This window comes from Stegostoma tigrinum, chromosome 21 (genome assembly GCF_030684315.1).
Source record: "Stegostoma tigrinum isolate sSteTig4 chromosome 21, sSteTig4.hap1, whole genome shotgun sequence".
NCBI classification, from domain to species: Eukaryota; Metazoa; Chordata; class Chondrichthyes; order Orectolobiformes; family Stegostomatidae; genus Stegostoma; species Stegostoma tigrinum.
In genome coordinates this window covers 44,717,845-44,731,083 of record NC_081374.1, presented here as the reverse complement: position 1 = coordinate 44,731,083, position 13,239 = coordinate 44,717,845, and the positions used below count along the sequence as shown (strand labels likewise).

The following is a 13,239-nucleotide window of genomic DNA, read 5'->3' as shown; positions in this document are numbered from 1 at the left end:
GAAGGCATTTGACATGCTTACCTTTACTGGTCAGTGCATTGAGTATAGGAGTTGGAAGGTCATGTTACATCTGTGCACGACATTGGTTAGACCACTTTTGGAGTATTGCACGCATTTCTGGTCTCCCTGCTTTAAGAAGGAATGTTGTGAAACCAGAAAGGGTTCAGAAAAGATTTATGAGGGTGTTGCCAGGGTTGGAGGTTTTGAGCTATAGAGAGAGGCTGAATAGGTTGGGGCTATTTTCCCTGGAGCATTGGAAGCTGAGGGGTGACCTTATAGAGGTTTATAAAATCATGAGGGGTATAGATAGGGTAAATAGCCAAGATCTTTTGCCTGGAGTGGAAGAGTCCAAAACTACAGGGCATTGGTTTAAGGTGAGAGGGAAAGATTTAAAAGAGCCCAAAGGGACAACTTTTCCACACAGAGGGTGGTGCATGTGTGGAATGAGCTGCCAGAGAAAATGGTTGAGACAGGTATGATTAAAACATTTAAAAGGCATCTGGATAGGTATATGAACAGGAGGATTTTGAGGGATATTGAGGGATATGGGTCAAATGCTGGCAAATGTGGCTAGATTTATACTGGATATCCGGTCAGCATGGATGAGTTGGACTGAAGGTTCTGTTTCTGTGCTGTACATCTCCATAACTCTATAACTCAGTAAGTCTGGCAGAATCTGTGGAGAGAGAAACAGAGTTAATGTTTACAGTCCAGAATGACTCTTCTTCAGAACTCTTGTAATAGTTGTATGGTTGTTGTGCTGTCCCATGTAAATGATAATCCTGAAGTAATAGAGGTCTGCCCTGTCATTGAGTACTATCCTGTGTTGACCAACAATCATGATGGCTGAAAATTAATGGATCAGTTGGATTTCAGTGAGATGAAAATTAAAAATATTTAAACTTTGCAAAATGGTTATTGCCTATAATAGCATAGAAATATTACTATTTCAGTGTATTAATTTGAATAGTTAGAAGCTGCACTTTGGAATTAAGTGATTTTTATAGGATAGCTAGGTCTACCTTCAAGAATTATTCCTTGAATTGTAGTTTTGAATATCTGCTATTAGTAGGCAGAGCAGCTGGATGATACAAAGTGAAGTTTCTTTCATGAGTCAACAGTTGCAAAAATAAAGATGTTTTATCCAGCTACTGGTTACATTAGCCAGAAACTCCATGCCACTTTGTGTACCGAATGCAGTGATGGAGGCAAATATAGCTGCCATTTTGCACACAGTCAGATCTCAGAATCAGAAACAAAGCGAATGGGGGAGGATTGCCAAAATCTTCTTTAAGTTGTGCTATTGAACCTTTAAACTTCATCTGAACCTGTGTTTGGGCCTCAAATTAATACCAACGTCTAAGAACAACATATGAAACAATACAGAACTCCCTATCAGTCAATGTTGTGTGGTTTCAGAGTAACAATCTAGCTCAAAAAGCAAGAATCACCAATTCTACAAAGTTGCTCCTTTAAACTACTCAGCTCATACAGGTTAATTTTGGATGTAAAATTTCAATTTGTCTCATTACTTTCTATTAAAATTCAAATAAGTACAACAAAAAGGCAGAACAACATCTCTTTTCCTCTCCCTCAGTTCTCTGCATTGTTACTGCTCAAGCTAGCATTAATTGGGAATGATGTGTCTTTCTTGTTTTTCAACCCAGGACAGGAGAGAAACGATCCAGAAAAATTAAATGTGCAGTTATTTGAGGAGTGGGAGTGGGTATTAGAATGGATTCCTGTTCAATGAGAAAATTTTAAAAAATGAAAGCTTAAAAAAATGTTTGATAGGCAATAAACCATGAATTACTGTTTACAGCAAAAGACTAGTTACTAATTTATAGTATTGTATGGTTGACTTGTTTTGAAAACCTATTTGTGCGCGAGCTAGTTTCTATAATTTGCATGCAGTTCTTTATACTGTACTGTCTAAACTGCCATCTATTTGTCTAATTTTCATTATCCCCAAGAAATATGCGGGAGTTCACATGACTTAGTGTCTAGTGAATATCTGCTTTCAGTGCGATTTTCTTTCCGGCAAGCCAGCAAGTACAAGCGAATCAAAACTTTAAGATTAGACTGTTAAAGTAACTTTCCAAATAGTGTAAGGTTTCAACCCAGGTGTGTCGCCCTGAGCAGCTGTGAAACACAACAAATTTCACGGCCCTCCCTCCTGATTACGTAAAATCAGTTCTGATCCTATGGCTCCCTCTCTCGCACCCAGTCACAGCCTCTGGGGAATGAGAACAATGAAATGCCCCGGAAATGACAAGAAGGCAGAGCATGTTAGTACTCTCGCAGGGCAAGCCGACCAGGTGGTGCAGTTTATAGTCAAGTGGTGGGTACGCTGATCTTCTCAATACCCCACGAAATCCCTAAAATCGGGCACCAGAGGATTGTCTGAAACTCTGCCAACTTTACAATTAAGGTGAGCTTGGTTTGGAATTTATTTCAAACTAGAACTCTAGTCTGTATTTGGATTAACAGGAAATTAAGGGCAACTATTGGCTGCCTATCTACTTTTTAAAGGTGTGACCGTAAGAACTCAGTACACTGTTTAATAATCTGTGGGATATAAGAATAAAGGACTTTCAGGTTTTAAAAATCAGCGGCTTAGAGCGTTCAACTGTGCAGCATTGACTTTTTTTTGGTTTGTTCCTTGGCAGATCTGGTGAATCCAAGTGGGGAGGAGGGAGTAGGAAATATTTTCAAATAATGTGCTGATCGGTCTTGTCGAAAGCTTTGACGGCCATTCTGTAAATAGATTTTACTGAAAGTTTCCAGGATTTCCCATCGACACTGTTGGAATATTATCCAGGCCACGCACTTCCACTCCATAGAGTTTGCTGTAATGTACCCTTCAATACAAGCAGTTATCGTTAACGCAGAAATCAGTTAATGATTTACACGAAAAACAAAACACCAGGCTTTCACATTGAGCTGCAAGTAAAGTCGATTATTAAATGAAAATCCAAAACACAATGATGGAATATGTAGTGCAATCATAGCCGCTGATTTTTGCTGCCATTCAATTTTTTTTAAAGGAATTTCATCTTAGAAAAGCATTATGTTCTGTTAACAAATTTTATTACAAGCATGCTGAACTGTGGATCGATGTATAATTGAATCATCTATGTACTTTGAAATTGTATCTTGCTATTGAAATAATTTTGTACGTGAGTTTAAACTCTCTTAACCCGCAATCTGTGTGGCCAATGATTTTGATAGGTTTCTCATATAAGGAAACTGTATTTCAGGAGTGCCATGAAGTGGCTTAATGCCGAGTATCGGTGAAGGTAGTTTAGTTTCTTGAACCTGTAATATGAGTGGCATTATTGCAAACAATTGGGCTTGTCTTCAAACCACGGTTACCCAGAGCCAGTTAGAGCATGACATGTCAGAAACAAATGTGAGTTACCGTGACAACTACTTTAGAATTCACAAGCCGTTTTATCTCAATTGATCTATTCTTCAGCAAACAAAGTAAATGAACTTTACATAGCGTAGAAAAATTATTCTGCATTTGTTGTTGCAAGCCATGCTTCAGAACTGTGCACAAAGTGTGCAGCACAGATTAGTAACTGGTTTTATTTGAATACTGCTTGTGATTTTTCTGACTGCCCTATTTCTTTCCAAAGCAACTGTTACTTGTTGCCTGTGGGATTCTTGCAGTTGGTGCTGGGTTACCCCTTTCCACTATCCTTTAACAATATAAGAGTTTATAGTTGGAATTTTTTAAATAAATCATACTATCTTTAACATAGTTTACCTGTGAAATATCTTGCAATGTTTTTGTATTACAAATAGCAGCACCACTGCTAGAAAGAAATAAATTAGTATGGATGACCAAAAGCTTAGCAAAAGAAATATGGGGTAGATTGCAGCTTACCCAAGACCTGATGTCAGATATGCAGCTTAACAACATCGGAGCAGTGGAAAGATGGAGAGCAATGACTGAAGTTGAACTGGATGTCACCAGTGTACATACAGGACACAGTTTTACAGAGTGACACAGGCTCTGGCAAGATGTGATGCAGAATTGTACATCAAGTGCTGAAAAACCCATCTCCGTGTGAGATCATTTCATTTGACCTTTTCTGCTTTTCACAAGAAGTGTGGAAAGATTCTCGCTGGGTGATGGTGAGATGCCTATTGATGAGTATTGAGCACTTGTTTAACAACTTGTTAAAGCTACAGTCACCTCATTAATTTTTGGTGTCTCATCTTACCAAACTTGCCCAACAAGTTAGGTGTCAGGAAGATCTGACAAGGGAAACCGGGTTATGTGCCCAATGGATTCAGCTCCATGCTTGCCCAGATCACCTCCACGCTGTTTGCTGGTTGGCAAGGTCTCAGCGTGATATCAATGGGCATCAGCCTCTCAGACCCTTGCTCCATGGGGGAAAAAAAACTGACGATGCTGGAAATCTGAAACAAAATCAGAAATTGCTAGAAAAACTCAGCAGGTCTGGCAGCGTCTGTGGAGAGAAAAAGAGACCCAAAACTTCAGGTCCAGTGACCCTTCTTTTGGAATAGCTTTCTCTCCACAGATGCTACCAAACCTGATTTTTTTTTTCCAGCAATTTCTGATTTTTGTCTCTCCATAGACACTGGCATCTGGCACCCCATCAAAATCAGCCTGGTACTTCTACTCTGCACAGGAGTGCACTTTGGAAGCACAGACGTACGTTACAGTGTGTAGCAACAAGTCTGCAGCGGGGACACTCAGCACAAGGACAGGCTCAAAGCTCACAGACTGAACCAGGCTGCATCTCAGAGCTAATGGGAGCTGCAGACGCTGGAGAATCCAAGATAACACAGTATGGAGCTGGATGAACACAGCAGGCCAAGCAGCATCCCAGGAGCACAAAAGCTGACGTTTCGGCCCTAGGGTCTAGGCCCAAAATGTCAGCTTTTGTGCTCCTGAGATGCTGCTGGGCCTGCTGTGTTCATCCAGCCCCACACTTTGTTATCTTGCATCTCAGGGCTGTTCACTCGCTGTCCTAATGCTCACTCGCTTAGTGTCTACAAAGAAAAAGAACAAAGAACAAAGAAAATTACAGCACAAGAATAGGCCCTTCAGCCCAACAAGCCTGTGCTGATCTGGATCCTCTATCTAAGCCTGTCACCTATTTTCCAAGGATCTGTATCCCTCTGCTCCCTGCTCATTCACGTGTCTGTCTAGATACATCTGAAATGATGCTATCATACCCTCCTCTACCACCTCCGCTGGCCATGCGTTCCTGGCACCCATTACCCTCTGCGTAAAGAACTTTCCACGCATGTCTCCCTTAAACATTTGTCCCCTCACCTTGAAATCGTGACCCCTAGTAATTGAGTCCCCCATTCTGGGAAAAAGCTTCTTGCTATCCACCCTGTCTATACCTCTCATGATTTTGTAGACCTCAATCAGGTCCCCTCTCAACCTTCACTTTCTAATGTAAATAATCCTAATCTACTCAACCTCTCTTCATAGCTAGCACCCTCCATACCAGGCAACATCCTGGTGAACCTCCTCTGCACCCTCTCCTTTTGGTAATGTGGCGACCAGAACTGTACACAGAACTCCAAATGTGGCCGAACCAAAGTCCTATACAACTGTAACATGACCTGCCAACTCTTGTACTCAATACCCCGCCCAATGAAGGAAAGCATGCCATATGCCTTCTTGACCATTTTATCAACCTGCGTTGTCACCTTCAGGGTACGATGGACGTGCACACCCAGATCTCTCCGTTCACCAATTTTCCCCAGGGCTTTTCCATTTACTACATAGTTCCCTCTTGAACTGGATCTTCCAAAATGCATCACCTCACATTTGCCTGGATTGAACCCCATCTGCCATTTCTCTGCCCGACTCTCCAATCTATCTACGTACTGCTGCATTCTCCAACAGGCCACTTCACTGTGCTACTCCACCAATCTTAGTGTCATCTGCAAACTTGCTAATCAGACCATCTAGACCTTCCTCCAGATCATTTATGTATATCACAAACAGTGGTCCCAACACAGATCCCTGGTCACTTCTCCATTTTGAGAAACTTCCTTCCACTACAACTCTCTGTCTCCTGTTGTCTAGCCAGTTTTCTTTCCATCCAGCTAGCACAACCTGGACCCTGTCTGCTCACAGCATCCCTGCTTTGTCTTGCTGTGTCTGTTAGTGAAATCACACAATCAGGCAGCTTGCCTTGCTGGTGGGTGTCCTCAGTCTAGGCGGTGGACATTCTGTAGTACGGCAGTGTGCTGCATCAATCTCTCGCCAGCCCTGTTTGCCAGCAGCTTACACAGCAAACGCACTGTGTAGACAGTCAGCAGGCAGCCATGTCTTAAAGTCTTGGGGAGTAAACACCAAAGACCTTGTTTTTGCAGTTCAGAGTGTGAGCCATGGTCAGTCCATTGACTTTGTATTAGTGAGTCTCAGGGCTAGGGCTAACACAGTTGGAGAGATGTTTCGGCATCAGACAAGGGACTGGGTACATCTTGCCTGAAGCTTGTGTCATGTTGGCTGAGGAGGTGAGTCTGTCCAATTAAACTAAGCAAAGGTTGGAGTGGGGCACAGAAGGCCAGATCAAACCTGAGCCAGTCTACCTTCAGATGAATAGGGAGGAGGATGGCGGTGGAGAGTGCAGGCTTTGGGTAAGGGTGCAGTCAAATTATGAGGGGGCAGCAGAATTTGTGGGAGAGAGGTGATGCAGTAAAACATGGCAGGGAAGGGGTTAGGCCTGTGGGGCACTGTCACCTAGAGCCAGAAACGCACTGGCTTCAAGAGTGGGGCAGTGGGAAACACCTAGGACGGTCACCACATATGCTAGAGCTGGGTGGGGATGGTGGGACAGGCGCAGGCTTATATACGTAGGTTAGATGGGGACTTGGGGAAGTGTGAATGTTGTGGTGATTATGGGATGGGCTATAAGGAAGGGGTGGGATTTTTGAGGACTCTGGTACATTCAGGTTGAGGCTGGAAGTGCCTGCCTGAGGAGCACTTGCTGTCACCTTCTATCATGCTGGATAGTGCACATGCTCAATGGGGGATGTGGCGGTACGTGGCCTGACCTGTGAGGGAGGGCTGTAGTAAATACTGACCAGTGGACTTTCACAGGAAAGGAACATTGGCCCCAAGACACTACAATGTATGGCACTACAATGTATGGCACACAGGTGTCATGCTGCCCAGTCCCTGGCCATTCTACATCATTGACCCTCTCAGGATATGGCATCTCCCTGGTATCACCACTGCTAGACACCTCTTTGACAGCTTTATCCATTGAGCACAGACAAACATTAAGGATATTGAATGTGGAGGACAAATGTATCACTATGATCTATGGAGGTTAGGTGGAGCAACGCCAGGCATGTTTGTATCTGGAGGGGCTAGCCATGCTGAGGGGGTCTTCTTGGGAGATTCAAGTTGATCCTCTGTGGTGTGAACTCCCAAGGGTTGGAGGAAGGCCAGCAGGTTGGAGGTGGAGGGCCCTGCCACTTTTGCTGTTTCTCCTGTTCCTCCCTGTCCCTCACTGTGCCTGTGGTGAAGTCCCTGATTTCTGAAACCACAGGATCCTCTCCTACCTGGAGTTGAGCAGGACCATGGCCTTCAGCAGTCCTTCATGTACCAGCTCCTGGGGCATTTCTTCCTCAGCCAGCTGTGAAGCTATGGCGGGGCGGTGCTCAGTAGATTGTGTCCCTAGTCTGTATGGTATCTGTGTTTTTGCTGGAAGAGGTGCAGGATGCAGTCTTGTCAATGCTTCCTCCGAGGTGTCTGTACTCTCATCCTTCGAGGTTGAAGAGGTGGCTTCTCGGGGAGTTGGAAATTTCCCCACAGAGATAGTTGAGACATTGACAGTCCTGGCAAGACAGAGAGAAAGGTGTTACATCTAGTGTTTTGAAGTGTTGTGCAGTGGTTGAGACCAAGGGCAGTGTTTATTAGAGCGGCAGTGAAATGAAGAGCATTACATAATTACTTGGCGGGAGATGGATATTACTACAACACCACTCCTACGAGGACCAGGATTCTCTCCTCGTATGGAGTGAGGACATGGACTTGAGGCCACCCCCCAATCACAGAGGTGATTGCTGTGGTCAACCATTTGAAGATTGTACACATACCAAGAGGGTTGAAAGGGAATGGCCTCAGAATGGTCACTGTTAATCACATCAACAGTCACAAACAAAGAAGTTGTCATCTTTGACATTGATTAGGGTTTTCTGGTGTTGGAAACTGAATTGTTCGGAGTGAATCACAAGAAGACGGGGGGGAAAAGGCTGCAGAAATGTTCAGAACAGAGGAATTTTGGAGTCATCATCCACGATGGCTCAGTGGATAGCACTGCTGCCAGGGACATGGGCTACTGTCTGTGCGGAGTTTCCACGTTGGGATATTGTTCAGACGGTTGGCCTACTTCCACGCTGTAAGAATTCTATGAATCACAAAAAGCCAGCATTCAGGTTCAGCAAATAACAAGGAAGGCAAATGGAATGTATGCCTTTATCTGAAAGGGAATGGAGTATAAAATAAAGGAAGTCTTGTTAAAACTTTACAAGGCATAGGTCAGACCACACCTAGTATTGGTGGCAGCCCAGAAACCAGTCACTAGGCTGGTATGGAGGGGTTGCCTTATGATGATGTGTTGAATATAGAGTCATAGAATTAGACAGCACAGAAGACACTCTTCGGCCCATTGAGTCTACGCTAACATATCTACACTAGCCCCACCTTGCAGCACTTGTTGCATAGCCTTGAATATTATGATATTTCAAAAGACCATCCATATACTTTATACTTTTTAAGGTTATGGGGTTTCCTGCTTCCACTTATCCTCTCTGGCAGTGCATTCCAATTTCCCACCCCCCTCTGGGTGGAAATGTTTTTCCTCAAATTCCCTTTAAACCTCCTGCCCTTCACCTTAAAATTATGGCCCCTCATGCTGACTCTTCAACTAAGGAGAACAGCTGCTTTCTATTCACCCTGTCCCTACTGCTTAATCTTACCCACCTCTATGAAGTTCCTCCATCAACCTTCATTGCTTTAAAGAGTGCTACCTAAGCTTGCCCAGCTTCTCTTCAAAGCTTAAATGCTCCATCCAGGCAACATCCTGGTGAATCTCCTCTACACCCCCACCAGGGCAATCACATCCTTCCTATAATGTGCTGACCAAAACAGTACACAGTACTCCACCTGCGGCCGAGCCAAAGTTCTGTACAGAACTTCCTGCTGTTATAATCTATGTCAAGAGTGATAAAGGTATGTGGCCCATTTACCTTCTTAACCACCCTATTAACCTGACCAGCTTTTAGGGATCCCTGAAAAATGTCCCTAGATCCCACTGTTCCTGTGAGCTTCTTGGTATCCTACCATTCATGGAGTATTTTCTTGTCATGTTGCTTCTTCCAAAGTGTTTTCTCACAGCTTTCAGGGTTAAATTCTATCTGCCACAGATCAGTGTGTCTGACCAACCTGTCTATATCTTCCTGTAACCTGAGACCTTTTCCTCAATGTCAACTACACAGCCAATCTTTGTGCCATCCGCAAATGTACTTACTGTCAACCCTGCATTCTCATCAACCTTGTCCATATATACTGCAAGTGATAAAGGGACCCGGCATCAAATACTGTGGTATGCCACCATGCACCAGACTCCAGTCACCCAAATAGCCTTGCACCACCACCCTCTGTCTCCTGTCACTAAGCCAAATTTGGATCCAACTTGCCAAGCTACTGTGCATCTCACGTGTTTTTACCTTCTTTATAATTCTCAAAGGCTAAAGTCCATCTATATCAAATCACCACCCTCATCTCTGCACCTCATTACCTCCTCATGAAATTGAACCAAATTTGGTAGGCATGAGCCACATTGACTATTCCTGATCAAACCTTCCCTAACCTCATCCCGCCTCCTTGACCTGTCCATCCTCCCTGGACTGACCTATCCCCTCCCTACCTCCCCACCTATACTCTCCTCTCCACCTATCTTCTTTTCTCTCCATCTTCGGTCCGCCTCCCCCTCTCTCCCTATTTATTGCAGAACCCTCTCACCATCCCCCTTTTCTGATGAAGGGTCTAGGCCAGAAATGTCAGCTTTTGTGCTCCTCTGATGCTGCTTGGCCTGCTGTGTTCATCCAGCTCCACACTTTGTTATCAAAAATTCTACTGAGTTCATTTCAAGAAATCCTCTAAATCCTTTGACTACCGTAATTAATGTTAGGAAGTTGAAATTCCCTAAGTTTATTATTCCTACACATGTCAATGAATTGACTACATATCTGCTGGTGTCTTACCCACTGGCTTGGGCCTGAACTCAGGGAATTTAGAAGAAAGAATCATGAAGGATTCTTAAGGGACTTAGCTGTAGGTATGCAATAAAACTTGTTTTCCCTTGAGGAAGACTCCAGGAATAGAGGACATAATCTCAAATAAGGGGTCACTCTTTCAAGACAAAGATAAGGAATAAATTTGTGGTATGCATTCCTAATAAGCACAGCTCTGCGCAAGAACTACTTGAAATTATATTTGGTTAGTCTCATATTTGGTTGACGACACTAAGCCGATCACTCATCCGGAAGACAACAAGAATCTGTGGCTCCAAAATAATAATGAAAACAGAAATAGCTGGAGAAATTCAGCAGTTTTGGCAGTGTTTGTGGAGAGAAAGCAGAGCTAATGTTTTTAGTCCACTGACCCTCCTTCGGAACTGGAATAAATGTCACCAGATCTGCTGAGTTTCTGCATGATTTTTTGTTTTTGTTTCAGATTTCCAGCATCTGCAGTTATTTGTTTTATTTTAGCTCCAAAATACTACCTGCTTTAACACCAGAATGATGTTTATATTTGGTGTTTAACAAATTACAGTTCTTTCATTTTACACTGAACAGTAATTACTGTATAATGATCTGTTACACTTAATGTAAAATACTTTAGCTGTTGACTTTAAAATTAACAGAGTATGAAAGAATACATCTTTCAAATTTAAGATCACCTGATGGTTGGAACTTTTAATGATTTTCTTTAATTAACACCTGGGGTTCTCAATATTTACTTCGAGGAGGTCGGGCGTAATCAAGTTGCTGAATCCAGGTGATTTTAGGTTAGTTTATCAAACTTCCATTGATTCTGAACCTAGTTCATGTTTACAGCTTTGAAAAGCAAAATAGAAAGTTGTCATGGACTAGCTCAGCTTGCTGTGTTTCCAGCACTAGAATATTACTTTATCGTGATATGGATAGATATTAGAAAGCAGTTTTCAGTGCAGCGCCACTTTCTCCAGTTTTTTTTCCCAAATCCCCAAAATGTTCTCCCAGTATTATTGCCATTGAATGGAATCTTATTTAATATCAGATGCTTTGCATTAGAATCTCAATTTCTATCAACTGATCTCAATGAAACAAGTTAACCAGACCTTAAAAATAAAATGCTTGCTCAGTGTCTAGCAAAAATATTCAGTCTCACTTGCCCATTCTGACATCCAGAAAACAAACTCATAAAAAGGAAAATACTTCCACTCACTGAAACTGATAAAATATAATTTTTTGGGCAAAGTAAGCCAGAGGTAACATGTGGTAACATTGTTTTACACAGGGAGTTGTTGTGATGTGAAATGTACTGCCTTAAAGATCTATTTCTACTATCCTAAGTATAACATTCAAAGATGTACTGGATAAACACTCAAAGGAAAATCTAGGGCTTTAGAGAAAGAGAAGGGGGAAAGGAACCAGTTGAAGAGCTATATCAGAGATGGCAGAGGCACAGTGAACAAGGATTAGTCATCTGCTGTGTCTGTGTAAGTGGCTACGATCATTTTACTTCAGTGCAGTATTCTTGGTTGGGAATGTAGTGTATAGCAAAATCTGAGCATTTTGTTCATATTATCCCCGTGTGCTCTCTACTGTGAGATGTAAATTAAATCAGTAATGGCTGCTTGCAGCTGAGCATGTTTGTTTAACTCAAGTAATATACCACAGGGAGCATAGTCATTGCCCTAGCAGATTGTATTCTCAGTTTTGAGAATCTTTTCAAAGGTTTGTCCCAGGTCCAGTATTAATGGTTTCTGTGTAAAATAAGGTGACCAGAGCCCGTGTAGTGGGACTAGGAATGGTGTGGTCCCAGGCTTTAATTCAATACGAATAACTCCCTGTCAAACAATGGCATACTGTCGTGGTAGGGGAGAAGAATAACCTGTTTCTAGGTGTCCAGGAAACCTCCAACCATTTAATTTTAATTACATTTCCATCATTTGCTTTCTGTCCAATGTAAAGATTGCCTCAACAGCATACAGTATTATCACTGGATCAAGTTATAGAAATCAATTATTAAACATACATGTAGGGCTGAGGTTGGCATTAAACATGCTGCATATTTTACTTTGAGACTGACCTCAAGACAGCACCTCACCACCTACTGATTTATAAGACTACAAGAAATAGGAACAAGAGTAGACTGTTCAGTCCCTCAAGCCTGCTGCACCATTCAATAGAATCATGGCTAATGCAGTCTTCCTGACGTCCAATGTACTGCTCTTTCATCATAACCCTTGACTCTCTTGTTGATCAGAAAACTATCTCTGCCTTAAATGTACATGAGGACTCCACAACTCTCTGTGGAAAGGAATTCCAAAGGTACTCAGCCCTCTGAGAAAAGAGATTCCTCCTCATCCTAGTCTTGAAGATGGCACCCCTTTGTTCTGAGACTATGCCATTTGGTTCTAGACGCTGTCATGAGGGGAAGCATCCTGTCAACATTTACTGTGTCAAGGTCCTCAAGCCATAAGAAAATCCATCCACACCTGAGACCATAGCATATCATTCCTTGAATAAGGGGACCAGAATTGCTCGCAGTATTTCATATATGGCCTCACCTGAACCTTGTACAGTTGCAGGAAGACACCCCTACTCTTATACTTCAACCCTGTTAAAATCAGGGCCAACATTCCATTCACCTTCCTGGTCACCTGCTGCACCTGTGTGCTAGATTTCTGTGTTTTGTACATAACCTTCCCCGAGCCCCTTTTGTGTTGCAGCTATATACAGTTTCTGTCCATTTAAATAATAGTCTGTTCTCTCTTTCAAAATGAACTACTTCATATTTTTCCAAATTACGCTCCATTTGCCAACTTTTTGCTGACTTACTTACCCGATCAATATCTCTCTGAAACTCTGTCTCTCATGCAACTTTCCACCTATCTTTGTGTCATCTAAAAATTTGGTTACAGTATATTACCTTCCTTCCTCCGAGTCATTATTGTATGG

At 42.6% G+C, this 13,239-nt stretch overlaps 1 protein-coding gene across 2 annotated transcripts in view; it reads left to right on the top strand.

Annotated features, from left to right (window-relative positions):
• Positions 1 to 2,232: 2,232 nt before the first annotated feature.
• Positions 2,233 to 13,239, top strand: part of si:ch211-105j21.9 (sialomucin core protein 24-like) — a 44,549-nt gene continuing 33,542 nt past the window's right edge. Inside the window, exon 1 of one of the 2 annotated variants that reach the window (XM_059653484.1) lies at positions 2,233 to 2,431. The gene's annotated coding sequence lies outside the window, so the exon portion shown is untranslated. The remainder of the gene's footprint in view (positions 2,432 to 13,239) is intronic. The other variant, XM_059653483.1, reaches the window with a different exon arrangement.